The sequence below is a fragment of the Egretta garzetta genome, unplaced genomic scaffold (genome assembly GCF_000687185.1).
Source record: "Egretta garzetta isolate BGI_Z169 unplaced genomic scaffold, ASM68718v1 scaffold135, whole genome shotgun sequence".
NCBI classification, from domain to species: Eukaryota; Metazoa; Chordata; class Aves; order Pelecaniformes; family Ardeidae; genus Egretta; species Egretta garzetta.
The window spans coordinates 488,303-505,997 of NW_009259594.1; the positions used below are offsets into that span (position 1 = coordinate 488,303).

General features: G+C 42.9%; 1 protein-coding gene across 1 annotated transcript in view; it reads right to left on the reverse strand.

Moving 5' to 3' along the window:
- The window catches only part of CNNM2 (cyclin and CBS domain divalent metal cation transport mediator 2), a gene marked incomplete at its 5' end in the record, with an annotated part of 125,774 nt that overhangs the window by 80,351 nt on the left and 27,728 nt on the right, over positions 1 to 17,695 (reverse strand). The window lies entirely within an intron of this gene.

Consider the following 17,695-nt stretch of genomic DNA (forward strand, 5'->3'; position numbering starts at 1 on the left):
GAAATTAATTAGTAATTCTGTAAGAACATACCATAACTTAAACAGTAAGTGAGAGTCAAACTGGAGGTCTGGAGGAGAAGGGCAGGAAGGGACTCAGTTTCTGTATATTAGGAAAATCTGTCATACTTGCTTTATCTTCTTAATTTTCCCAAACACCTACTCTTAGCTGAAACTCAACACGTACCTTGCTTGAAGGCGTATCTGCAGCTAGTCTAGCAGGAGGATTAAAGTGTTTCAGCTAATTAGACAGCAACGCTTTTAGCTCTTTTCCAACAGGGAAGCTTTGTGAACTTCCGCAGCAGAAGCCTTGCACATGAGAACCATTTCTCCATCAAAACAGAAGAAAGAGCTGAGCCTGCCCTGCTGAAGAATTTCATGGCTCGTCCTTGGCCCACCTCCAAGAGACTCAATGAAAAGCTCACATCAACTGTAAAATGAAAGACCTCTCAATTTCATCTCATTTTCATCATCCCTTGGAAGTTAATGTCACATGCTTAATTCAAGACACAGACACAAAAAGCTCCTTCTCGTTGTGAGCCTTTCACAGAGGGCCTGCTTCTAAGCCCTTCAACTTTTCCAAAGCATTCTTGGTTTCACCACTCTGTGCCTTTCCTGATCCTAGATAGCTCGGTGTCCTGCTCTTCTTCAATGGCTGAACTACTTGCCTGTTCGGATTTGTACTGCTGCCTGGCCAAATGCATGATCAGACTACAGAAAGCATAATGGGGTTAGTTAAAGACAGGGAAAAAAAACATCAGTGACTTCAAAACCTTGTCGGAATAGTTAATTTTGCCAAGCCAGACCTGCTAGCTATGCCTGATGAGATTAAAGAACATGCCGTGAACAAGATTCATTAGAACATGCTAGCTCCACTGGGAAAGCTATTCCCTAGCCCCATAAGCGTCTTCTCATTACTAACGTGCTTGCAAAAAACCCAAAAAACTGTGCAAAAGCCCCAAGCCCCCAAAGACACAAATCCCCCAAAGCAACACAGAGGACATAGTCTATAAAGCTGGACAAGTAGGCTTTCAAAATACCACATAGATCTGACAGTAATTTGAAAGCCTCCACACATGCAACCAGACGTCATTGTGGATGAACACCACATAACCCCAACAGTCCTAGATGTTTCTAGGTGAAAACACATTGCATTAAATTGCACTCCCCTTTCCTTTCAAAGTTAATATATTATGGTCGTGGATGTCTCTCTACAGCTAAGAGCCAGAATCATATGAACTGGCAGGAGCAAGAATTTCACTTTCGCCACCAGGTCTGAACTGGAGTAGCAGATAAATATCTGCATTAAATGTCTTTAGAGAAGTTATTTTCGGTTTCAGTAAGACTTATTATGCTAAGGTGAAGGTGAACAAAACAAAATTAAACCTAGAACGTGACTGAAGTTCAGGTAAAAGGGTTTGCTTGTCTGACAAAGAAGGGTGAAGAGGGACTTCTCATATATAAACCAAAAATTATCAAGACTGGCATTAAGTCACACCAAACATTCATGTTTCTTGCAAACAAGTATGATCATATAGATAGGCACGTAAGTGGAATACTGGCGCAGATGTGATCCCAAAGATCAGAGAGCTGAGAAAGTTATGATGCATGCTACACCGATAGAGTTGTGGTGACACAAGCAATGAACTACAAGCAAGGTAGGCGTGCGTTCACAGCTCATTAACTCCTCTGCGGTAACTGCCTATATGGAAACTCTTACCTCGCAGTACACACAATGCAACCAGCTCCCCTTTGAAGGGTCAAGCTCTGTTGCAATTAGCATGTTATTTATCCACTACGCTAAGCTGCCTGTGTAGGCCTGCCCTGTAGAAACAAAAGCCAATGTTGCTCTTAGTGTAACAGCTCAGGGTAGCTAATGTTGTAACATAAGCAAGATCAAACAATTTTCATCTTGTTCAACAACTGTTTGGCTTAGGTTAGAGATGCACCAGATATTCCTTTTTTAAAGGAGGCAGCAACAAAATGAACACTTTTCCACAGACTTTCTTGTTTAAGGAAATGCCAACAGATGAAGCAGTTGCAGGCAAGAGCGTTGTCCACAGATGGCGTGCACAGAGAAGAACATGAGAAGTGACATGGCAGACCTTACATGGAACAGAGCATGGTGATTATGGTTGGTTAAAGATGCATCAGAAAGGACAGGAGGCAGCTATTACCGATCCAGTTCTGGATTCTTATTTAATTCACATGTTCTCCTCTAGAAAGGCAGCAATAATGATCAAACCACTCCTCTTCTCCACCTGCACTACCATCACAGCCTTATTTAACAAGCACATAACATCGCTTTTAAACCACAGTAACAGAGCAGAGTTATGCCTACAGCTTCAGCTTAAGCAGAGCTGAGTGGTTTTTCTGTAGAAATAGCTGTAAAAGGCGAGATCGAAGACACCCCAACCCAGAACCTCTTCTCTCCCCAGGGCCCACGGCAGATGCCCAGGGAAGAAGAGCACAGAGCGAGCACTCAACAGCCTTCCCAGGGATGCTCCTCCAGCTACCAGCAGCTCAGTCCATAGGCTGAGGTGATGTCTGGCTATTAATAGAATAACCCAGCCCACAAAATTTCTCCTGCTCCTTTCTGTAGTGTACTGCAATTGGTAACAGCATATGCAGGTTCAAAATGTACATTGTAGGCTAGCCACTGACCAACACAGGTCAAACATCTCCGCGCAGATGGCAATGGTTAAGCAAGGTTAAAAAAGTTCAGCAAAAATTAGAAGCAAGACTTAACAATAATTTCATTCAGTAAAAGTAATGACCACATCCATAAAGACTACCAAGAAGCATAATGACAAATGCAAACATGGACCGCTCTGAAGATATTCCACCAGCATTTGCTCGGCAGGGCTGCCATCTTCATTTTTTATTAGACTGGTTTATGATCTATTTTCATGGGACTCCTTTCTCTTAACCACAGTAGTTATGCACAAGTCTTACAACAGAAATACTCCTTAGCTATGCGGTACTGAGAAGCCTTGATTTGATTCTGAGATCCAAACCAGCATCTCACTAACTAAAGACAACACCAGTAAAACCTAACATGTGTCAAACAGATTTCAGCTTTGATAATTTCTTCCTCATCAACAATATCACTCTCCAAAATCAATATGCTCATTTTAGAAAACAATAAAAATCTCTCCTCTGTTGGGCTTGGGCTCCATCACATCGTGAAGAACTATTAATCTAACTGCCTGTGATAAAGAATAGCAATAAGCTTACCTTTATATTCAGGAAACGTCAACTTAAAAAGGAAACAAATCTAGGCTTAGTTTAAAATCACAGCTGGACATCTATACCTAGATTACATGTGGCAGATACCTTCCACCATCAATAACTCTCCACCAGTTTCCTTTCTGGTGCACGCATAACTATCAAACCAGCCCCATTTCAAAGCACCACCTTGCAAGCTGCCCTTCAAGCAGTAGTCAGGACTTGGGTACGCTTAGCTTATGAGATATTTGAAGCTGCAACACTGCTGAGGAGTGCGTGCTGATGGGCAGGGGGAAGGGGAGGTAGGTACGAGTATTGCCTGATGGTAGGAGGAACGCTAGAAGCAAAGCCACATTCCAAATATCAGGTAATCACTTTCCTTATTTAGGTCAGGGGAGTCATCTCAGTCACATATTGTGAGCCTGCTATTTTTGTACAGACCAGCTTTCACACTGAGCAAAGACACTATGCTTCCTGGGTTTTGTTTTTTTAAAAATAATCCTTAAGAAGTCACTGATGCCAATTCCAACACTTAAAGCCTTACACAGGTCAGACCATCTGTTTCTTAACTTGGAAGGGGAGGAGAGAAGACTGGATAAAAACACCTTCCCCTATCCTTTTACATAAATCTAAAGCAGACAAATAATCTTGCAATAAACCCCAAATTATCTAACATACATCTTCTGTGTTTCTGCCTATATCCTACTGCAAAATACATTTAAAGAAAGAAAATTAGCAATAATGAAAGTGCCTCAGGAATTTGCCCAAGAAAATTACTTCTCAAAAGCCAACTTATTCAGTTTTTATTACCTCTACAAAAGCAGTTTGTCAAGGTTGGGTTGGGGTTTTTTTTGTGGTTAGGCAGGTACTGGGAGAATTCTTAGTAAAAATCTAAAGAGCAAGTGGGAATGGAGGAGGCAACCTGCTGGGAAAAAAAGCCAGCCTAGCACCACTGATTAGTCTTCTTGTGTCCCTCAAAAACTAAACCTAGCACAAACAGAGTTTCTCATGGACTGCACATGAAGCAGGGTCTAAGAGAGGAAGATACAGCTTTTCTCACAACGAAAGGACAGCTAGCAAAGGGTAGTACTATTCTTCCCCCCTTCTTTTTGTCAGACATCAGCAACTCAACACATCCATTAAAATAGCTCTTACTTTCCCACAATTCATGACCAGAGAATCATAAAAAGCAGTTATCCGGTTTGGGTTGTTTGGGTTTTTTTTTTCCCCCCCTCTCTCCTTTTTGTTGATGAATCCAGTGGTCAAGAACTATTCATCCCACCTGGTCAGAGACCACTTCCACAGCAGAAATCCAGATATGCCGCCATCTCTACTAGCTCTCTGACCAGAGTCCCTGCTATCCGCTCCATCTTGCTCAATCTCAACAGCCACAAGCCAAGACCCCCGGTATATAAGGATCACATTTCTTTGAGCAGTGAGCAAGCTCATCCCACATTAAAGAGGAAAAACTAAGCTCCACTGAATTAAAAGGAAAATTTGCTATCAACTTTGACAGGAAGATAATTTTATCTGGTTTCTTTATCAGGTACTGCTGCTTGCAGAAAATCAGGAAAACAACACTGGAAATAAAGCCAGCACCAGTGACGCTGAGCTGGTAAGACTGTCCTGTGTAAACACTCTTCCCCCCCGAAGATTCAAGTCAAATAATTTTTAAGTGTATTTATAAGAAGATCTTAAAAGCAGGGCCTTTTGAAAAGTGGGCTCTCAAAGTCCTTGCTTCAACCCATTCAAACCATCATATTTAAAGCAGATTGCTTAGAAAGCAAATGAGCGTGCTGTTTTTCCCACAGTTGTACAGACTGCTATGCAGGAACTCAATAGCATCTAGGAGGTTAAAAACATGTTTTCCATACACTTCTCTGCAACAACAATGAGGGCAGTGCAGAGCTAACCCAGGGCTGAACAGCAAAACAGTCCTATCTGCAAACATGCACATTCTTGGCTATAGCTGTTTACAGGTTTGTGATTCATAATTAATACCCCCAATGAAAACAACTACTCGTGTCTGAAAGCCCTAAAGCCACAACGAGCTAATTACTAATAAAAGCTCTACAGTCTTGGTTAAGCTGTGGGAATGTAACCAGGCACAGCATAGTGCAATGGTGAGCAAAGCTTAAACACTCCGGGTATTTTTTGATAAACCAGTTACAGCTCTGCCTCTTCTTTCCTTTCCCCACAAAAATAAAACACCTTGCTCCCCAACACGACACATGAGTAGGAAGACGAAGAGAAAGCCCAAGCAGAAAAACAAAACAAAACACAACACACACACACACCCCACACACAGAGGTTTCTAACTGGGACAATTTGGGGAACTTCAGTGCAGCCCTCACCTGTAGTCAGGCTCACAGCAGCGGCCAGCTGGGCAGGCACGGCCACTAAGCAGAAGGCACATGGGACATGCTTCTCTCTCCACGATGCATCAGGCAGGACACATCAAGATGTGCTCTGCAGAATACATACTTGATCTACACATTGCTTTTTCCAGGAAAAACTAACAAGCTGGTTTGAGAGCTACAGATATTTTATTTTTTTTCTTTCTTTTAAAGGACTGTTAAAGTCAATTTTCCAGTGGCAGAAAGACCTTCCTGGTAGCACACCAGAAGTGTAACATCAAAGACATATTTTTCCTCAGTTTCTCTCACAGACCTCAAGTTTCTCACAGCGCAAGCAGGTAGTACAGTAAGTTTCCTGCAATAAAACCTTGTTCAAATGGTGTTTTAAGTTTTTTTTAAAAAAGCACCAACATGGCTCTTAAATCAGTAACCAGCTAGAACTTTATTTAATTACCTGAGACTTCTCCTTAAGGGACCTTACAAAGTTAGAAACTGCATTTCCCAGATATGTGGCGCAAGTTTAGCCGCTGCCCAAACAGTGGGGATGTCTCCTCCTCTCGGGCTGGGACTGGGGCTAATAAGCCAGCCAGCCCTGTGGCGTGCCTCGTTGGAAGCTCAGCACACGTAACTGCAACATAATTTGGTTTATAAAGATCAGTACGGATAAGAGTTTCAACGCAATGTTTGCAGAGATCTGTTGTCTTTATGTTATCAGGCAGTCAATCTACAAAGAGAAAATACAACCACGTCAGGATCATCTCCCACTTGGACTCCCCTTTTAAGCAATTTTGGCGCCAAGAGAAGTGAATGGGAGGATGCACTCATGTACAGGGATAGCAAAGTATTCTTACCAACCATGGACAGCCGTCAGTGTCACGACACGCTCCACTGAGCGCACGTCCCTGCCGTAGCGCTCTGCTTAACCGAGTTAGCAATTAGCAGTTATGTTAGCACAGGTGATCCAACCCATCATGAGATGATTATTACCGCTAGATCACACCAAAAGTAATTGTGTCAATTAACGATGAGGCTGACTGGAGGTATTTGTTCTGAAATTTGGAATTACAAGGTCAGGACAGTGCTCTGTTAGCATCAAATCTAAGAGGTCATCTTTATATCCCTGCTGCCTTGAGTACGACCATTGCCAAGCTGGAAAGCAACAGTGCTCCTGAGGGGTCAGTGATGCTGCAGAGCGTTTGGTGGGTGAAGAAAAGGAGTCAGGAAATAACATCAACCATAACTCTTTGCAAAATTCAAACCATTCACAGGAACAAGCTGCTGTGTTTGGACATACAACAGGGGCAACAGACCAGATGCAAGTACTGAATATTCATGGAGCTATTTCTGTTTAAAAACAGGCCCTCAAGCACAACGTAGGTTGAGTGACTTTGATAAATCCCCCCCCTTTGGAAGAATAACCATTTATGACATTTAAGAAGTTAACCTTGTCCACCAAAATATTAGTTCTTTTCTTTTTGTTTTCTTTTAAGCAATAACCATTGCTTCATGAAGACGAGCTGCTTTAAGTGTTTCAGAATGTGCACATAAGTGTGTTTTGTGAGCTGGGTTGTCAAAGTGGCATAAGCTTGGACAGTCACGATGTAAATTGTCACCGCAGCAATGTCAGTTATGTCAGTTATGATTAAAAGGCCACCTAGCACAACAGGCTATGACTGTGACCAGATCTAATTCTCTACCAGAGGAGGAATTTGTGGGAATGGAGGGAAAAGAGCAGGTAGAGCCTCTTGCCTAACACATGGCATTGCTACATTCCCTTCTGAGTAAGGCTTAAGTAGCCACACAAGCCTGTTGCTCATTATCCAATGAAAAAAGAAGTGTCCTTTTTATTTCTCAGGAGTACACGAATTTTACAAGCATAAAATTACCAACCCCTTTTCAGCAAAGGAGGATGACCACAGCAGAAGGCACAGAGCATTCTGACACAGGTCCCACACCAACTGCATTTAGAACCCATGTCTCAGAAGTGAAACCGGTCCAGAAGCATCAGGGTAGAGATTCATCACCTCCTCTCTCTTGTGCACAGTCTTAAAATAAGAACAGTATTGATTTTGCCTTCAAGTCAGACAAAAATTCAGACCATCTCCGGGTTCTGAAGCAAGAGAGGCCAAAAGAGCCAGTCTCCTAGCTGCCAGAAATAGAGCTCCTTTGCTACAGGACAGGCTTCTGTCACAGCAGATTTTTCAGCCCTCTTGGCAAAGAAGGTGAGGAGATTTGCTGTACTTGTGTCCAGAAAGGCATGAAATATGCCGCCTTCTTTGATGTGGGATATCAAAGCAGGGTTAACTTGCAACTTGCCCCAACAGAATATGACCATGATCGTGACCCCAGCCCAGTCCTAAACAGGAGCATGTGTGCATGGCTGACGTAACTCCCTCCAAATGATCTGAAAGAGCAGAAAACGGGAAGCAGAAACTTCCCTTATTCCAAAGTGCTGTAAATAGATGCAACTCTTTAATATGTTCTTCAGCACTTTTCCCCTCAGTATTGACCTTCCCACTGAAGCTTCAGAGCAATTTGGAAGAGCTGCTGGAGGCAAGCTGTTAAATCATTTGGAGACCATCATAAGGAGTGAGGCCCACAAGGTTTCGCCCTCCCCCACCTTCCTACTCAATACAAGTTTGCAGGCAGCATTCCACTGTGCAACGAGGCCAGAGCAAAGCCATGAAGAAATCTTATAGGATAAAGAGAGGGAATAAATAGTTAAAGAGGGTCAGTTTTCCCTCCTTAGCCCTTATCAATAGCCAAGCTGTAAGTCAGAGAGATGCATCTTTAACCTGCAGTTGACTGCCAGGCCTTTTCCATTCGGAACTCTAGTGTAATTATTACATGAACTCATTCCTTAGCATCATAGATACTATGCAGAAGCCATCACTTAAATTAGGACTGCTTTGCCATTTAGTGACCTTGCAGTCACTTCTTGCTCTGCTTGCAGAAAAATCACGTGAAGTAGATGATCAATAGCCTGATAAATTGGTGATGTTGCTGTGGATTTGATACTGTTCTTGTATAACACAATGCAGATAAAAATAATGAGAGGCTTTTGTTGATTCACTTATGTACACTCAATTCCAGATAAGGTTTATTGTTCCCCCTCCTCTTAGCTTCACTAGTCAGCATATTTTATAATAGGAATGTTTAGTGGTTGATGAGCTACTTAAAGGCTGCCTATGGAGTTCAGTGTATTTGGCAACAAAAAAGATTGGACACCGCTTGGCAGAGTCCTGGTTTTGAACAACACGCATCAAAAATTAAGACATAAATTGCATGCTGTACTTTATTCCTAGACAAAAGAGAAAAAGTGAGTTACTTTGCATTATTTTTAGGATGAAAAGGGAGTTGGCCGACTACAAAACCTAGAGCTACTTCAGACACCTTTAGTTGAAGACAATGAAGACGTCTGCAGAACAAGAGCACCTTCTTTGTTACTATGGCAGGTCTGACTGCCTGTGCAATCTGGGGCAGGATTAAGCCCCATCATTTCCATGGATGGGCTGATTATTTGTACATGCAATTCCATTAAGACCCTTGAGCATGTGATAGTCCCCTCCTACCCTGTCCCAAATTCAGTGCATGCCTTCATCACCGAATCAATGCATGCAGTTTACAGCACAGAAACTATATAGTCTCAGTCATTTTCCACCTCCCCAACATGCAGATGTCTTCCAAGTAATCCCCAAGCTCCTGCAACTTGCTTCCCCCCACCAGTATTCCATTCTGTACCCAGGATTAAAGGTGAATTTAAACCTGCAATATTTATTAACACTTTTAATTAGGCTTACCTAAGATGTTGGCAAAGCTCCAAGATAAGCAATTGGATTCAAACTCTGAATTCCTCTGTTTTAAGTGGAATATATTTGTGTTCATTTATAGCCACTATATCAATTTTATCTGATGATTTATAGAGATCATGTCTGAGTCATCTCTGTGGAACTCAAGAGTCAGCATCTATGTTATCAGCTTTGAACTTGCAAAATAAGGACAGTTGAGTCAGTAGGGTCAGTACTTGCAAAGCAGATTGCCAAGGCGCTTGCTTTCTAGCACGGTAACAATTTAATAGGTGTGCTCCTTCCTAACTTTAGCCAAAGCACCTACAACATTACGCCATTTTATAGCCACCAAATAATTTCTAGCAATGACCAGTCAGAGAATGGTTGCCCCAAAGGAACATGATTCCAAGTACTTGCCATTGAGAGGGGCAAGCACCTTTTTCCACATCAGCGGGTTTTCACTCAAGTTCAAAGTAACTTCTAAACACTTCTCACGTGCATCCATTGCTGTGAAAGAGGCAAGCTGCACTCCAAGCCTTCACTTTGCTACTCAGTTGTTTAAGTCATATCAGAAACTACTTGCACTGTACAGGATGCAAATACGCAAAATGCACTTTCACCCTCACTCAGACCCTGCAGAGGTCTGTTCCTAAGGAAGCAGTGTTAACTGGTATCATTATTACATAATTATACACAGAACACAGTAACCTGAAGCTCTGGAAAAATTCCAAATGCCAAGAGACAATCTTGCAAATAGGAAAGAACCAAAAGGAGATCCCCCTCGCAGCGACAGACCCTTCTGTACCACGGCCGTTTCAATGGACTGCTGCATGTAGCTTAAACAAAACAGGCTTGTCTTGGTCCCAGTTTTTGTCACCTCTGCCAACCAAAACCCTGAGGCTTGACCTCCTACCATTTTGACCAGATCCACAAGCTGGGGGGACAAGGGACCATGTCAGAGCTGTGCAGGGACTGCTGCTGGGAAAGGGACGGTTGAATGCCGATGGCTTGGAGGAAAAGATAAAATGTTTATCCCTGACCACAGGCTTTAAACCAACTTCCATCTTCTCTACATGCACAACCTGCTTGATCTGTTTCCAAATAAGACTCGTTCCAATGCAGGACAAGGAGACACACACACTCCATAGGGTAATTTCAGCTAAGCATCTCTAGATGGCCAGCTAGCCAAGTAAACCAAGGGATTCAATACATCTAACACAGAAGCAGCTTTCAACAGAGGTTAAGAGGAATGAATTTTAGAACATACCCATTCAAAATAGAGGAGAGGGAGCAGCTCAGTGAGAGGTCTAGTTTATGCACCTCTTTCAATTTCAGGTACGACAGTACCATGGCAAAGGCGTCGGGCAGTCTCAGGGCAGAAGAGTTACTCAACACTAGCCTGTGGGGATCACCAAAGAGAAGAATGAAGCCACACAAGGCCAGAGCTGCTTAGATCTCTCCATAGCGAAAAGGAAAGGTGTGTCAACACAACCTGACAACTACAGAGACAGCTGATGAGAACAAACAATACAAGAACGGACACCGGATCTCCATGGACTGCCAGGAGAAGATAGTTACATTTAGACAAACAGGCTCCAGACTACACCCAGGTCAGTGCTATCCGGCAGGAGCCAAGGAAGGTTCAGACATCAAGATAATCTCACCACTGCCTTAAAAGGAATGGAATTAATGACCACCAGCATGAAGACCATAGCTTTGTAAAAGGTCAAACACATGCTTCCTGCCAAGCGACGGACCCTGCCCTCTAAGTGAGGACAACTTCTTAAGCCAGGTAATAGACACCCCTACCCGAGGGGATGCGATACTGGACCTGGTGGTCACCAATGCAAGCGAGCTCGTCGGAGATGTCCAGATCGGAGGCAGCCTGGGCTGCAGTGATCACGCGCTGGTAGAGCTCACGCTCCTGAGGGAAATGGGAAGGACAAAGAGTATAGTCAGGACCCTGAATTTTAGAAAAGCCAACTTCCAGCTCCTCAAGGAGATAGTCAGTAGGACTCCCTGGGAAACGGCCCTCAGGGACAGGGGAGCAGAACAGAGCTGGCAGATCTTTAAGGAAGTGGTCCACAGAGCGCAGGAGCTATCGATCCCTAGGTGTAAGAAATCAAGCAAAGAAGGGAAGAGACCAGCGTGGTTGAGACAGGAGATGCTGGTCAAGCTAAGGAGGAAGAGGGAACTGCACAGGCAGTGGAAGCAGGGACAGGCATCCTGGGAAGAGTATAGGGAAGTGGTCCGGTTGTGTAGGAATGGGGTCAGGGAGGCGAAGGCGCAGCTGGAGCTTAACTTGGCTAGGGATGCAAAGAATAATAAAAAGGGATTCTACACTGACTGCAGGGGTTGGACTCGATGACCTCTAGTGGTCCCTTCCAACCCAAAACATTCTATGATTCTATGATTCTATGATTCTAAGTGACATCAACAGCATCAAACGAAGCTTCCCACTTGTCTTTCTCTGCTATAACAAGCCCCAGTTCCCACGGGGTTCTCAACTCAGAGACACAACATGATATGAAATGACATCTCCCATCCACCCTGGAAGGTCAGCTGGCCACTGACATGAAGTAAGAAGAGGACACTCTCCTCACAGCATTGCTACTTGGCCCAGCAACCCTACAAGGATTTAGTTCCTTCTCAGCAACACAAGAAGGAACCGTTGGTGCACAGTTTCTCTAATCCTTGACAATCCTCTGCACTACTGAGACCACACTGATAAAGTAACAGCACAGACTAAAATAAAGGAGAGAAAAAGGCAGCTTTTTTCATTTCACCTTAAACCACATTGCTCTTCCATACCAGCCCAAGAAAAGTTTTGGGGTTTGTGCTTAATTTTCCTGCCACATTATGGTAACCACCCAAACTCACTGCAGTTGCTGACTCTGCAGGCTCAGAGCTGTGAACATGTCTACCTGAAGGACATCCTTGACCTCCAGGACTGTTTGCCACAACACAGTATCCTTTGCATTGTGGCTTTGGGTACTTACTGGATATGTGCCTATTCAGAAAAGTGTTTTGCTTACCCAGCAAAGCACCTTTATGAAAGCGTCTCAAAGTACAACAAACGAGTCAGACTTCTGCCTGAACCAGCAATTGCCTCTGCAGGCCGTGGTCCCTGCAGACTACATCTCTGCACTAAGGGGAGCAGCAGAGAGCAGACATGGGTGTCTTCGAGCACCAGGTACCACACTGGGCACTGGCAGCCCTTAGAAAGGACAGCTTGAATGGCCATTAAAAGCAAATGAGAGTCCAATGAATGCTTTTAAAAGTATCTGCACAGCTAAATAACAAAGGTAGAGATATTAAGCCAGTTTCTGTGCTCCCTTCTTATCTAGTCTTAGAAAGAGGCAGGGAAGGGAATTAGGTGAGAATCTTATTCCAAGAGCCTCTTAATGCTGCTTACAAAAATTAGAGGAAACATAAGCAGAGACACTTTCAAACATCTTGAGGAACCTCCATCTGACTCAAACTCTTCTAGTATGAATTACCCAAGTGGACTGGTTACACTCAGCTTTTGACAGGGTTTGGCAGAATTGTGCAAGACAGTGGATTAGATCTCCTAGGTTAAATGCTGTGTTCAATTTGGCATTACAATCCACAACAGCATTTCCAGACATTTAAACCACATAGAAAAGAACAGCCCAGCATGCACAAACCCTCCTTATGTACTTTCATCAACCTTCTCAAAACTGTGACATGTGTGGTCTGGTAAGTCACAGCAAGCCACAACCCCAAACACTCCTCTGGCCATCCCAGGCAGCTGCATGGAGCTTTGCGCAGCTGGACATCCAGCTCTCAAAAGAGATTTGAACACATTAAAACACTTATCCCATTTGACAATCCACGCATCACCTGTCAGGTAGAGCTCACAGCCCTGCTGAAGCAGGCATTGTGCAAGGGTGTATCGAGAGCTCCTGAGCCCTGTGCCAGTGGCACACTACAGCAACACAGTATTTGCTTCTGCTCCAGTCAAGAAGCAGCAGCAAGATCATGATTGCTCAGAATAATGGTTTTGTTGTTGGGGGACTATCCTCAGTTTAAAGAAACCAGATAATTCCACGCTTCTGCCTCATTACCATGCAAATTCTTCTCATCAGTGAAATCTAGAGTGCAAGGATAGACAAGATACGGTGAGAGAGAAGTCAGGGCTGAAAAGGAGATGCACCACAGAGGAACATTATGCCACGTCCGACCGCCAAGCCCAAGTTTCTTTTATCCTCCAGATAGACTGTCTACCTTCCCCTCCTATGTGGCTATGAAGGGATGGAAAATATTGAATGCATCACTAATTAGAGAGCATGTGATGGAGTTATCTCCACCATGACTGGTCTGTGGAGACACACAAGGTAGACCTTCAGCACCAAGACTGGCTACACTACTTAGAAAAGGCATACCAGTAGAGAAAGACACGTACTCAATTCCTTCCTTATGCACCAGAAAGGCTCAGTAGAAGTCTTACAACATACCTCAGTAAGACACAAACCAAACCCACTGCACTAATGCATTGACCTCCTCCCCCACTCTCAGGATACAAAATTATTTTGGTTTAGGAAAAGTAATTTGTAACAAATTGTAGAAGTCACTTGGAAACCCCAAGGCTCTAAGCACATGGTTACACCACCAGCCATTTGGAGGATTAAGGCATGCAAATACATGAAGTATGAACTCTCGGAATCTCTTCAAGAGCCTCTGTTTGCGAGCAACCAGAAGCACTGGATCTAAATAATTTGTATAAATCCTCCATCACTGTGTGAACAAACCCAGCTATCTCAGTTTCAGCTGTGTGCTCTGCTTGGCTATACAGCAGTAGTGCTTCTCTACTCAGGATGCCCAAATCATGAGGAAGAATCAATCAGCCTTGAACCAAAGACTGTTTCTTTCATCAGTTTCTAATTAATAACTACAGATAAAACAGATGGAGAGCAGCTTTTATCTTCATGCTGTGTTGGTCCCCCTCTGGTGAAGGCAACATTAAAAAATTACTTTGATAAGCTAACTGAACAGACAAGGTACTGGGAGTCACACTAGGATCTCTTTCCACCAGGAGTCTTCCAATTGGATTAGAAGGACCAAGCACCACCAAAGCAGACCAGAACACCATCAGCCTAACATAAACCACACGCACACGTTGTCCTCTGCTCATGGACTAATGAGTCCACAGCCCATTTCAGCAGTTGCGCTGGCTTCAGATGTCTCAAAACAGACATCTGGCAATAATCTGGGAAAGTGGAAGCTCTTTTCAGTAGGCTTTATGTTGAGCCAAGCCACTTGACTGATGTCTTGAGTTTTCAATTTAGCAGAGGTAGCAGAGCTTGTCCTTTCCTGCACCACAGGCTGTTGCTCTCTTGACCACAAAGGGATTACTAAATAGATATCACATTCTTTAACATCTTTGCATCTCAGGTTTATGTATTTTTTCATTTTCACCTGTAAAAAGTCTGTATAAAACGTAATGCACCAAGAAAACCAGGTGATGCCTGCCCCCTTCCCTCAGTCTAGAAAGCAAGTTGTGTAACTATCAGCTGAAATGCTGTCATTCAACATATTCAGCAAGTCTATCATCTAAAGACCAACAAGGCAGTATTCAAGAGATGGATTCTTTCTAAGACAATTCAAATTCTGATTCCTGCATGATTCACTTTGCACCTTTCTAGTAGGTCTGATTATATCACAATATACAGCGTTAGTATAACACGCCAGATTCTAGTCCTAAAGTCCTGTTGGTTTTAACTTTGGCGACGCATGCCTCATTCAGGCTGAAGCCTTCACAGAACCTCCCAGCCTTCTTTGAATTGAGTTTCATCTGAGAATCAGCAGCATCCTGCAGCCCACCAGGTCCAGAGAGCCAACAGGGGTTAAACATAGCTTAACCACAAGTCTATTTTCTGCTTGCAGTTCACTAGTGGGTCTGCCTGCTGGAGACCTGGTTACAAATGTATATCAAAGTCAAGAGTCATTGTTTGACAGATCAAAAGAGAAGCCTTTGTTCATCATTTCCTACACATCATTTTCAGCATCATAAATCATCTTCTGTGTTGCGCAAAACATCTTCTAGAGGAATCCAAGACAACGCCTTAAGCATGTTACTTTAAGGTATCAACATCTGTGACACACTTTGTTGTAATTTCAGTATTACAAATCAGTCATTTGCACGCATAAACAGTGGCATTCTGACCATCTATAGAAGTTACTGCTAATTAGGAGCTTTTATGAGTAGCTATGTGACAGTTACTCAAACTATCTGCTTTTAGCTTCTACCTTCTCAAAACCCAAAGTTTTATGCAATAATATTCTTGATCATGCTTTTTTTCTGAGAACTTCCGGACATTTCTGTAATTTTGTGCTGTAGTTAAACTGTTGTCCACCGCAGGCAAAGCAAAAAGTTGTTTGTGAGGAGGATTTCTTATTTTATCCTTTTTAAACAGCAGTAGCAGGGCTATTTTGGGAAGGAAAAAAAAAAAAACCAAACCACAACTCCTCAAAGCACCAACCAACCAGAGTTACACAGGCAGGTAGCTGTACCACTGGCCAAGTTAGTTTCTCGGATTTCAAGAAAGTCCCTTCTTGCAGCAGGGCTCATATTTTGCAGATGCTATCCTGGTGGTTCAAACTCACCCCTCACAGAGAGACAGCCTTCCAAGTACTAATCAATTCCTGAAAACCTGGTACCTTTACTGGTATGTTGGCCTACCAGAGACAACCAAAAAGCATCACTAGTCAAAATCCTGGTCTCCATAGTCCTACACATTCACATCGCTCAGCAAGTTTCCTGGTTTCTTAAGTGTGCACTGATTGCTTCTGTGCTGGTATTACCTCTGTTTACAATCCACAGTGACTCTTACTAGATTGCATTACTCTTTCTACAACATAAAATTTGACAGATTAAAATGATTTGTATCTCATTTCCCTCTCCTTGAGGAATGGTATGTTTGCCAGGTCACCACATCAGTTTTAATAATTCATCTAACAGTATAATGCTGTACTGTTAATGCTAGAAAACAAGATAAAGACTTGTGTTTTCCAGAAGCGATTCTCTATGAACAGGACACGCATAACTGAGCCAAACCTTCTCCACAAGCACCTTAAACCTTTTAAGACAGCCACATTTTGTATTTGCTTGCCAAATTCAAAAAAGTATCCAGATGACAGGAAAAAAACCCAAAAACACTAGAAATCTTTCAGTGAAGCAGTAAACTCACAACATATTTTAGGCCATCTGAAATCCTATGCTAGAACTTCCAAAGGCAAAATTATTTAAGCCATTAGTGGAGGGAAAAAAAAAAAAAAAAAAAAGAAGGAAGAAAGAAAAAACCCACTAACTTCAGTGCACAATTTGTCTAACCCCGAACCATCATAGTACAGGGTACTGACTATTTTGGCATGTTATCTCCCAAGAGGAAAAGCAATGGGAGGAAAACTGATTTGCTCTGTCATGCATGATGAAGCAACTGCTCATCTCAGGCAGTCACATTTTATTATCCTCTATCAAAGTGTAACGCTGCATTTTCAGCGTGAAAAAAACCTTCATGCTCCACTTTAAAGAGCCCAGAGACTCAGTCTTTGGTAGTCATATTTTTAAGTGTTCAATTTAAGCCACAAAAGGACAATACAGAAGGCAATTAAAGCATTTTCAAAATCAAAAACCATCTCCTCCCTGATGCAAGGCAGATTAAAGTAATGTTTCAGGGTCAGACTATGCTGCCTAACAATGTTTGCATTTGAAGAGGACAAAGTAAGGACAATCCAGTCCTCAGAGGGAATTCTCTTCTGTGGCTATGTACAAGAACAGGACCCAAGCTAACACCACTCCACAAAAATGTCTTAGTAGCAAACCCAGTTTAAGATGCACTGGTCCCTTCAAAGTCCATGGGAATCAGCTGCCTAAAGACTCTGCATATTTGGAGCCAAATAACATTTCAGAGAGCTTCTTCCCTCTCCATCTTTACTCATTCTCTGGCAGAATGTCTGTTGTTTATTCTTTTTGTGCCAACATAAGTGCTTTAGTATAGGCAGCAGACAGGTATCACGGGCCCTCCGCTACACAAAACAGAGATGCAGCTCAGTAAGACCCAGCAGAATGTAATTGAGAATATAACATTAGCCACTGCAAAGCACAGCAGGGGTAACATCAGGAATAACTTCTTGCATGAGGAAGAGATCAGGGAATTGCCTCATGCCTTCCTAACATGCAATATGCACAAAGAAAAGAAAGTACCAGTATCAGACACACAAGATGAAGTCCACCGAGACCTTAAAGGTGACCAAAATGTAACTTAAAAGTTTTCTCTCATACACTTATGAAGGATGCACACA